Source organism: Chamaea fasciata, unplaced genomic scaffold (assembly GCF_029207755.1).
Source record: "Chamaea fasciata isolate MVZ Bird 193981 ecotype frontalis unplaced genomic scaffold, bChaFas1.0.hap1 SCAF_13, whole genome shotgun sequence".
NCBI classification, from domain to species: Eukaryota; Metazoa; Chordata; class Aves; order Passeriformes; family Sylviidae; genus Chamaea; species Chamaea fasciata.
In genome coordinates, this window is record NW_027094098.1 from 5,827,065 (window position 1) to 5,835,670 (window position 8,606).

At 49.0% G+C, this 8,606-nt stretch overlaps 1 long non-coding RNA gene across 1 annotated transcript; it reads right to left on the reverse strand.

The window, feature by feature from the left end:
• Positions 1-5,926: 5,926 nt before the first annotated feature.
• On the reverse strand, positions 5,927-7,984 carry LOC136296438 (uncharacterized). The gene is made up of 3 exons (XR_010722926.1): positions 7,635-7,984; positions 7,150-7,215; positions 5,927-6,911 (listed from the first exon to the last, which is right to left on the reverse strand). It is a non-coding gene; the product is annotated as an uncharacterized lncRNA (long non-coding RNA).
• Positions 7,985-8,606: the final 622 nt, after the last annotated feature.

Consider the following 8,606-nt stretch of genomic DNA (forward strand, 5'->3'; position numbering starts at 1 on the left):
GGCAGAGAAGGCCCAGGCTCCTCTGCGCTGTGGGAACATTCTGCCATCTCTTTATGGCATTACCTTTATTTTACAGTGAGAGGCACAAGGGAATCGCTTGAAGTAACTCAGACTGAAAAAATAGCCCAGAGATCAAAAGCCCCATGTGAGAAACGACAGACACTGTTTAAAATTTCAAAGGTTTATTAAAACTTAACAAAATGCAACAGAGGACTAAATAAGGAGAAAGAGCAGTGCAGAGAGTCTCCATGACCAGCAGCCACATCCTCATCTACAAAAATGTATGTCCTGCTTTTTATACCCTTTGTCCCTCCCAAAATCTTGTCAGTCAACCCCTTCTTTACCTTCCATGGGTAGAGATCACTTTCTTACATCTTGATTATAGGTCAGGTGTTGCCACACTAACAGCTGGCCTTCCCCAAATGCCCCAAATGGCCCAAAGGCCACCCCAGGACAGCAATATAAGAGGGAGGGGAAAGAGGACTACGGAAGGATATATTACAGTAACATAACTATACAGCTACAAAACTTCTAACATACACATAATATTTATCCCTTAATTGTGAGAGCCAACTATCTCGTTACTCACCTATAACACCCATGTATTATAACATAAATACATGTTATAATATTGGCTTTTCACAAATATTAAAATGGATGCTATATGTATAATGTTAAACTAACTTTTGCTATAAAGATATCGTTTTTATTTCTGCTATTAACTAAACTTAGACACAGTAGTGGAATAGCTGATATAGTTATGCTTGGAATTGAGCTGCCTGCTTGGTTGGGATAACATCCAATGAACGTATGATGAAGACCCCTGCTACTGATATGCCAACTATCAGCACCTGCCCTCTGTAGAAAGTATGGGCCAAAACCCAGGCTGGAGGTGACAATAAGAACGGACTAAAACCACAGCCAAGAAATGCACACGCTCTGAAAAGGTGGACCCGAGGAGGAGCCATGCTAAACAGTTCTTGGAACACGTCAACTGGTTTGGGGAAAAGTTTAAATGTGCATAATTGTTTATGAATATGCAATGGGCTGATGCAGTAGAAAAGGTATGTAAAGGGTGCCTCTGAAATAGCAGGTGTGCTCTTGGCTGAATGCCAAGCACCCTGCCATTAAAAACTTTCCTTTCATATCTTTGTCACCTATTGTCCTTTATTAAACTTCTGAATTTTAGCAGGAGAGTGAACCTCATTTTTCACACCCATGACCAGTACAGAGAGTGAACTGGACATTTTTTCAGTAGCTGATTCCTTGCAGAGGAATCGCTACTCTGCCTCAAGTTCAGATACCTATAAACAAGCTCTTCCTGTTATAAAAACAGGGAAAAATAGATTATCCTTGGTAGTTGGGCAACACTGATGTGAGTGAAATGAAAATAGGCAGGAAAAAGAAAGCCAGTGCAATTTAATTTCAGTATTTCTGAAATTAAAGATGCAAAGTGTATTTGGCTTCATTTCCCAGCCCCACCCCCATTCTGGGCAGCTGTGCAAAAATAGATGAAAATAGCAATATTCTTTTCCTGGCATTTTGCAGCTGGAATATGAAGGTCTGCTCAAAATCCTCCTTGATATGCAAACATCTGGCTTTTTAAACTGTTGTTTTTTTAAATTCCTTCCACTGTAGTGAGCTGCAGTCTTAAAATATTTGTAGATCACTGTGGCCAGCTAATTGCAGCCAACAGTAGAGAGAAACCCTGACTTTCCTGATAACACAAAGAGTCAAGCTCAGTGGAAGACAGAACTGAATCCCAGAGGTGTGTTTGCCTCTCTTGCATTGCAAAAGGCAGAAAGGCTGCCAGCGCCTTTAGCTTGGCCATTAGATTATGAAAACTCTTGATCTTTTTAGCTAATTGCTGAGCCTTCCTCCATAGGAAGAAACAGAAGGGTTTACTTTGGGGTTCTGTTTGCCTTTTCCAAGTTTTTTCATGGTCTTGCTGCAATTATTGCTGTTGGAGCTCCCTGGGAGTCTTTCCCAGCTGCTGCTGGGGCCACTGAGATGAGCAGTCAGACAGGTGGGGATTAGAGAAGCTGTGCTTAATGCCCTGGTGATTCCAAGTTCCATAACCCAAATTATTAAAATAAAACTGTGCAAGAACATTCAGTTCATGGAGTGTAACATATTCAGGGTAGTTTATGAATCACTGCAAACCAGTGCAGAGTATGAGGTGAAAAGGATAACCCCAGGCAGGATCAGGACCTCTGTTTAGCACTGGGTGATCAAGCCCCTTGAATTTCTCCCGTGCCCTGATGAGCTGCTGTGCCTCTAATTATGGTGTTACTGAGAATGACTGACCAGTTCAAAACCTTTAGTCATGCTTCTAGTGATTACAGAATTAATTAGCTCATGTTAGCCCAAGTGTCTTCTATTAAAGAAGCTGTGCTCGTTAAATAGGATGTTAATTACTCCAGCTGCAAAACAATTATGAAAAAAATCATAACATAAAAATCTCACAGTGCCTTTGACAACTGTATCTCGGTCACTGTCCTTGCAACAGGCACACTTCTGCTGATTGATCTCTGTCAGGTTTGTCACAGTTTTCATGCTGACACCAATTTCAGCAGCCTCCCCTGACTTGCCTCCTCCCTCCCTGTGAGGTGAGTTTGACTTGGGTTAAAGAATGACTGTGGCTGCCCCCATTCAGTGATGCCAGGGACTGTCCATTGTCCAGCACAGTGGCGGTGCCAGAGCTGAGCCAGGCTGAGCTTTACAAGCCTTGAACAGAGGCTGGGCCTGGTCATTTCCCAAAACATGAAGAAATTTCCTCCCCGTTTCCAGAAGAAGATGACAAGGAAAGGCCATGTTCATGGACACAGTGTGACTACACAGCTCCCCAGTGCCCTGGACACAAAACCAGTGATAAGCACTTTTGGGTGCTGATCAGGAGCCCAGCTGACTTTGCTTGGCACAGGCTGTGGGGCACCCCTACAAACTGCTCCCTCGTATCATATGGGGAGGTATCAGGCAGAGGGGACACTGCAGGGATGCTTTTGGCTATCCTTGATGGTTCACACAGAAGATTCCCACTCTGGGCTGCTCCCAGGGTGACTCAGGCACTTCAGCCATCCCCAACCCATTCCCAGCTCGCTCTGCGGACACCTCCGTGGGATATGGCCACCTACATCACCCTCCTTCACCCCAGCAAGCAGAGCCAGCACTGGGCTGTCTGGCAGGGCCCTGCCCTGGCAGGTGCCGGTGGCTTTGAGGCGATTTTAGGGCTGTTCCCAGCCTGTGAGCAAACAGGGCTTGGCTGTGCTGTAAAGCCGAGCGATGCTGGCGGGGAGCGAGGGAGGTTGATGGACAGACCCCGGGGATAAATGGCCGATACGCTTCCAGAGAAGCCAGGAACAACGGGGCATGGAGGCACTAGAGGGAGCCTGAGCATAACAGATCCCGCTCTGGCGCAAAGTGGGAGAATCAGTCCCACTCAGGGAAAAGGGGCATCACCAGCAAGTAACAGCGAGTTTCACACAGCAGTTTCGCCCTTGACCTGGCATCCTACCCGGCTGTGCCTTTTTTCCCCCTGACAGCTTTTATAATTTCCTTGAAGGCATAAAGAAATAGTTTCATTGATGGAAAGTGCCAGTCTTCCAGCGGAGAGACAGCTGGCTCTGAGCATTTGGGATAGGAGGTGAGAAAAATCACTGGCAACCGGTGGCAATTGTCAGATGGGAGGGTTCAGGAGAAAAGGAATTCTTACAAGGCAGTGGAGAGCAGACGTGCTGATCCACAGCTGCAGGTATCCCTATGGGATGGGGAGCTGTCACGGCACAGCCTTGCAAGTGCTCCCGGACTGATGACAGCGAAATGGGAACAGTAGCTGAAGTTTATGTCTTTGACTGGTGCATTCCAGTTAGCACCAGTTAGGAGAGCTGAGGCACCAGAAGAGGCTGGAGACCTGCAATCTTTTATTTTATTTTTGGACGTGTCTGTTCTCAGTACATCTGAAAAGCGCATCTTCTTTTACAGTGTCTGCAAGGGGCCAAAATTTGCTTTTAACAGGGTAGTCAGGTTCACCTCAGTAGAAATCAGAGGAGATGAGTGAGCAGGGGCCAGAAACAAATCCTCCATCACCTCTGGCTGCTGTTGGGGGCTTTCATTCTCCCCTCAGATCATCCCAGACCCTCCATACATATTGCACAGGCGTGTTCCTGTAAGCAGCTTCCTGCCATGAAGACAGGAGGAAAAATCAGGCAGCAGCCTGAAATGCAGCCCTGACCTTTCTCTCCAGGACTGCCACCTCCTCCCACTCTCCCTGGAGCTGGCACTACTAAGAGCTGGTTTCCTCTTGTTATTTTTCCACCTCCACTCCTTCCTCCAGAGGGGAGGCCGTGCTGGTGGCCCACGTACTGGTGACTCACAGGCTGGGACCTGCGAGGAGCCAGCTGAGCCTGGCCAAACTTAGAAACATCTCATTTTCCATTGCCTACACCCTGGATGCTGCTTCTGGCTGGGTTCATCGCTGGAGACCTTCTCCAACTACCTGTGGGGTTTGGGAGGACCAGCAGGAGCTGGGCTGATGGAGCAGCCCTTGATAAATTCCATCTTGGTCAGTGTTTATCCAGCTTGCTTATAGCTGAAACCCACGAGATGTTCTGGACATCAAAGAGGGCTTTTCATGCTTGGGAAACGTGTAAATAAAGACATATTTATTGCACGGTCGTTCCATTTTTCTGGAAGCATTTGAATGATTTGAGGGGAGCTTAGGGGTTTAAAAGCTGATTCTCCATCTGTGTCAATCAGCCTGGTCCATCTGGCTGGATGTCCTCAAATCAACAGATGACAACTGCAATCACACAGCCGAGCCTGGGGCACCTGCATGGAGGGGAGCGATGGGCTGCAAAGGTGGAGGTGCTGCTGTGGTTGCAAGCTGGGCATGGGAAATAGCTGGGTGATGGCCAGGCTGGCAGCAGTGGAGCAGGGAGATGCAGCTCCTGGGCAGCTACACCCCGTGGAGCAGGACCCTGCAGCTCCCTGGGGGCTGCGTGCGGGGGGATAGCGCCGGGAAGGGAGCAGCCATGTGCGCGCAGCCCACGCTCAGTGCTTTAATGGGATTTTCCAGAACACTTTTTGCCCCAGTAACGGAAAAGGAAGCTCGCCTGCCGCTTCCGAAGGCTGGGGTGAACGTGTGCAGGCGACGTGACACCTGCTCAGCCCGCACTTCCCGAGAGCCCGGCTGTTCCCAAGGAGGGAGCGGCCCCGCAGGCACAGCGTGCACCGAGCAGCTGATCACTGCGGGGAGGAGGCACACGGAGGCGGCTGGGAGAAACGGAGAGGGCTGACCTAAATAGATGCTCAGCTAATTTATTCATTTCTCTGCTTTATTATTTAACACAACTTCGAAACAGCTCGGGACCTCTGGTTCCTCTCAGCTCTGCTGCTGACGTTGGGATGGGGTTATTTTTTACCTGATGTTGCTGGCTTGCTCAGCACCCCTCTCTCCCAGCAGGCAGGCCAGGCACACCATGGGAAAGCTCCAAAACAACCACTTTCTAGCCCGGAGCACAGAAAGGACTTATTTTAAGTTATTTTGAGCTTTTGCTTCACCTCCTGCCTAAGAAGCTGTTCGAATTTTGGCCTGCTTTATGCATTGCTAATAGGGAGATTTATAGCCAACTTAGCTGGCTGAGGAGGGGATCGGTGGGTTCACACAGCACGAGGCAGCCTCCAGCCTCCAGGCAGGCTGCCAAAGGCAGCCCCAGGCTTTGCAGCACAGGGGCTTTCAAGGATAAACCTGGAGCCTGTCTCTCTTCCAGCCAGCCTCCTCGCTCCTCAAATCCTAGCAATCCCCTGAAACACTGTCCAGGAGGAATTTATTACTAGAAGGACACAGAGCCCCAGCTGCTGGGAGAGCTATTCAGGTTGTGGTTCACCCCACGGGCTGCACGTGTCCTCTGTGAGCCCACGTCACGTTTTAGCACTGCTGACCTTGAACAGCCACAAGCTGGGGAAAAAAAATTGATGCCTGTGCAGGTTGTCTGAACCCCTGCACCATTTCTGTGCAGACACGAGGGACACGGGCAGAGCTGCTCCATGTGAAGTGACTGCTTCCAGGGATTCAAATCATACAGCACCCAACTTGTGCCAGGCAGGGCTCTTTAATTTTTCATTACAGTTCGTCACTTGATGGATGAATTTAGGCCAGTGTTGTATACAGTTACCCAGCCCCTCTGTTATGATTTTTAAACTGGATTATTCATCGACCTGCTTGATTCCTTACAGATTTCTAAGCAGTAAAACAAGCCCTTGATGCTGTTTAGCTCGGCAGCAGGGCATCTCAGCTCACCCACCTTCACACTGCTGGAGAGTTTGATGATGTTGCTGTGTGTGGGATAGTGCAAAATAGCAGAACTGAAGCAGTTAAAGAGGCTGCAAGTTGAAGTCTTCCAAACCAGCAGGCACCAAAGGGAAACAGCTGGGCGTGGGGCTGGGAAAGGAGGTGCTGCTTCCCTGGCACAGTCAGCTCCTTCTCCTGCCTTCATTGGTTCAACCGTGGCAGTGTGAATCCTGGGCAGGGTCCTGTGCTGGCAGACCACAGGGTGTGCAGCCTGGCCTGTGTCAGGCTTTGATCTGAAGGGCTTTGTGGTAGTTGTTTTTAGTATGAAGTGATAGTTTGGTCTGAGAGCCTTCCAAGGCCAAAAAGAATGAACACGGAAAGGACGGAGGCAGCCCAAGTGATTTGGGGTTTCTCTTTCCCTCCCTATACCCTGGACCGGATTTTGGTGGATGATGCCCCAGATTGCCTAATGAGGGCAGAAGGACCCTACATCCCACACCCTCTGGGGCCTGGGGTTTTGTTCCCTGGCATCTTAATTGCATAGGGCTGATTAGGATGGAGTTAAGGGAAACTGAATGTCACGCTGGGATTTAGGATCCTTCATGTGGACACAGCTTCTGCCCTGCAAGAGAGGGAGAAGTCCCTTAATGAAGCAGAGTGGGCAGCAGGCTTGAGGTGAAGGCTCCGGTGTGGCTGCCAGCTCACTTTTATCTGCATGGAGAGGATTATTGGGAAGCTATGTTGACAAATGCTGTGGCTAAAAAGGAAAATGAACTTCCTCACAAAGACGGTTTGTTTGTGCTAAGTGGAGAGAGAATAAAGAAGCTGCCAAAAAAGCTGACATTAAACCCGCTGCTTACCTGCAGCTCATCCGATACCATGACTGAAACCTCTCATTTGCAGCAACATAATCCAAGATGTTCTTTCTGCAAAGCAAAAAAAAAAAAGTAGGTTATTGCTCAAGCAGAGCTGGGGAGGGATAAAGAGACAAGCAGGGCCTGATCCTGTCGGGTTCTGCGTGTTCTGCTCTCTGAGCAGGGTTAAAACCCTGGCTAGCAGCCTGATTTGGGGGTTTTGGAAAGAACTTGCACACAATCCCTTTCCAAACCTGTAGGAAAGGGCTTCCTGTGCTGCAGAGGCAGGGCTGGAGGCAAAGCACGGGCCTCCCCGCTGCCTTCAGTTCCTGCCCCTCTAACCCAGGGACCTGGTGGCAAGACACAATCCAGTAATCCTCAGCACTCTTGTAGCACATCTCAAAGTGCTTCACTGGAAAAGAATTAATGACTCCACAAAACTCTAGGGCTGCCCTTTCCCATCCCTCCCCGCTTTCTTTTGGATGCATTACCTGCTCCAGCCACTGGGTCATCCCACCTTTCCCGGGATGCAGAGATGCTGCACACAGACTTTGCTCAGCAACAGTAAAATCCTCCCCTCTGCAGCACCGAGCAGATCTTGTGCTATTTCTTTTCCTGCCTTTAGATGTGCAGAAATCCACGTGGCTGTGTCTGCTGACTGATTTTAGCCATGGTTCTGTACCAGGATCTTTTCAGAAGGTCTTGCTAATTAAGAAATTCTGTCCCCATCAAAATCACTATTGCAAACACCTGTTGGTGTGCTTCCTGCACATTTTTTGGGGCCCCCTGCAGCCACCCTGTCTCTCTTGGAAGGCTGCTTCTTATCCTGGGTGGCAGCAACAGAAGGTTCCACAAACACTGTCCTTGGATATTAAAGACATAAATTACTGAGCTGCCTTTCCACAAAATCAGTGCTGAGAAATGACTGAGACCATCCTTTTTACATAATTCAAATGAAAACCTAATTGCACCAGGGCTGCAGGGGAAGGGACTGGGTTTGGCAAACACGTTTGGTGCAGAGTTCCCAGTTCTCACCGAGGAACAGTGGGAGGTCCTTGGTGGGCCCTCCTGAGTGCAGGCCAGCACAGTGGCTGTGCCTGGGACACCCGAGTGCTTTAAATAGTGCCCAACCTGTTCTGGAAATGGTGCTCAGGGACGCTGATTTCAGCCTGATACCAGCTGCTTCGCTATGACAAAATGGGCTTTATTAGGAAAATAATATGGGCTGTGGCAGCACTTCATTAGCCCCGCTGCCATCCCACCCCCTGACAGCCGAGTACCAGAATAACTGAGCTGGTCCACACAGGAGTGATGCCCTGGGACACAGGGCTGCCAGTGAAGGAGAAGCACAGCCCTCCCCTCTCATATCAGCCTCATCTCACTTGTGTTAGGGATGGCCTGATTTATGATCTGCCTTGCTTTAAAACTCATTTCCTTCTACAGTAGTTTTAGTCAGGCTTTTC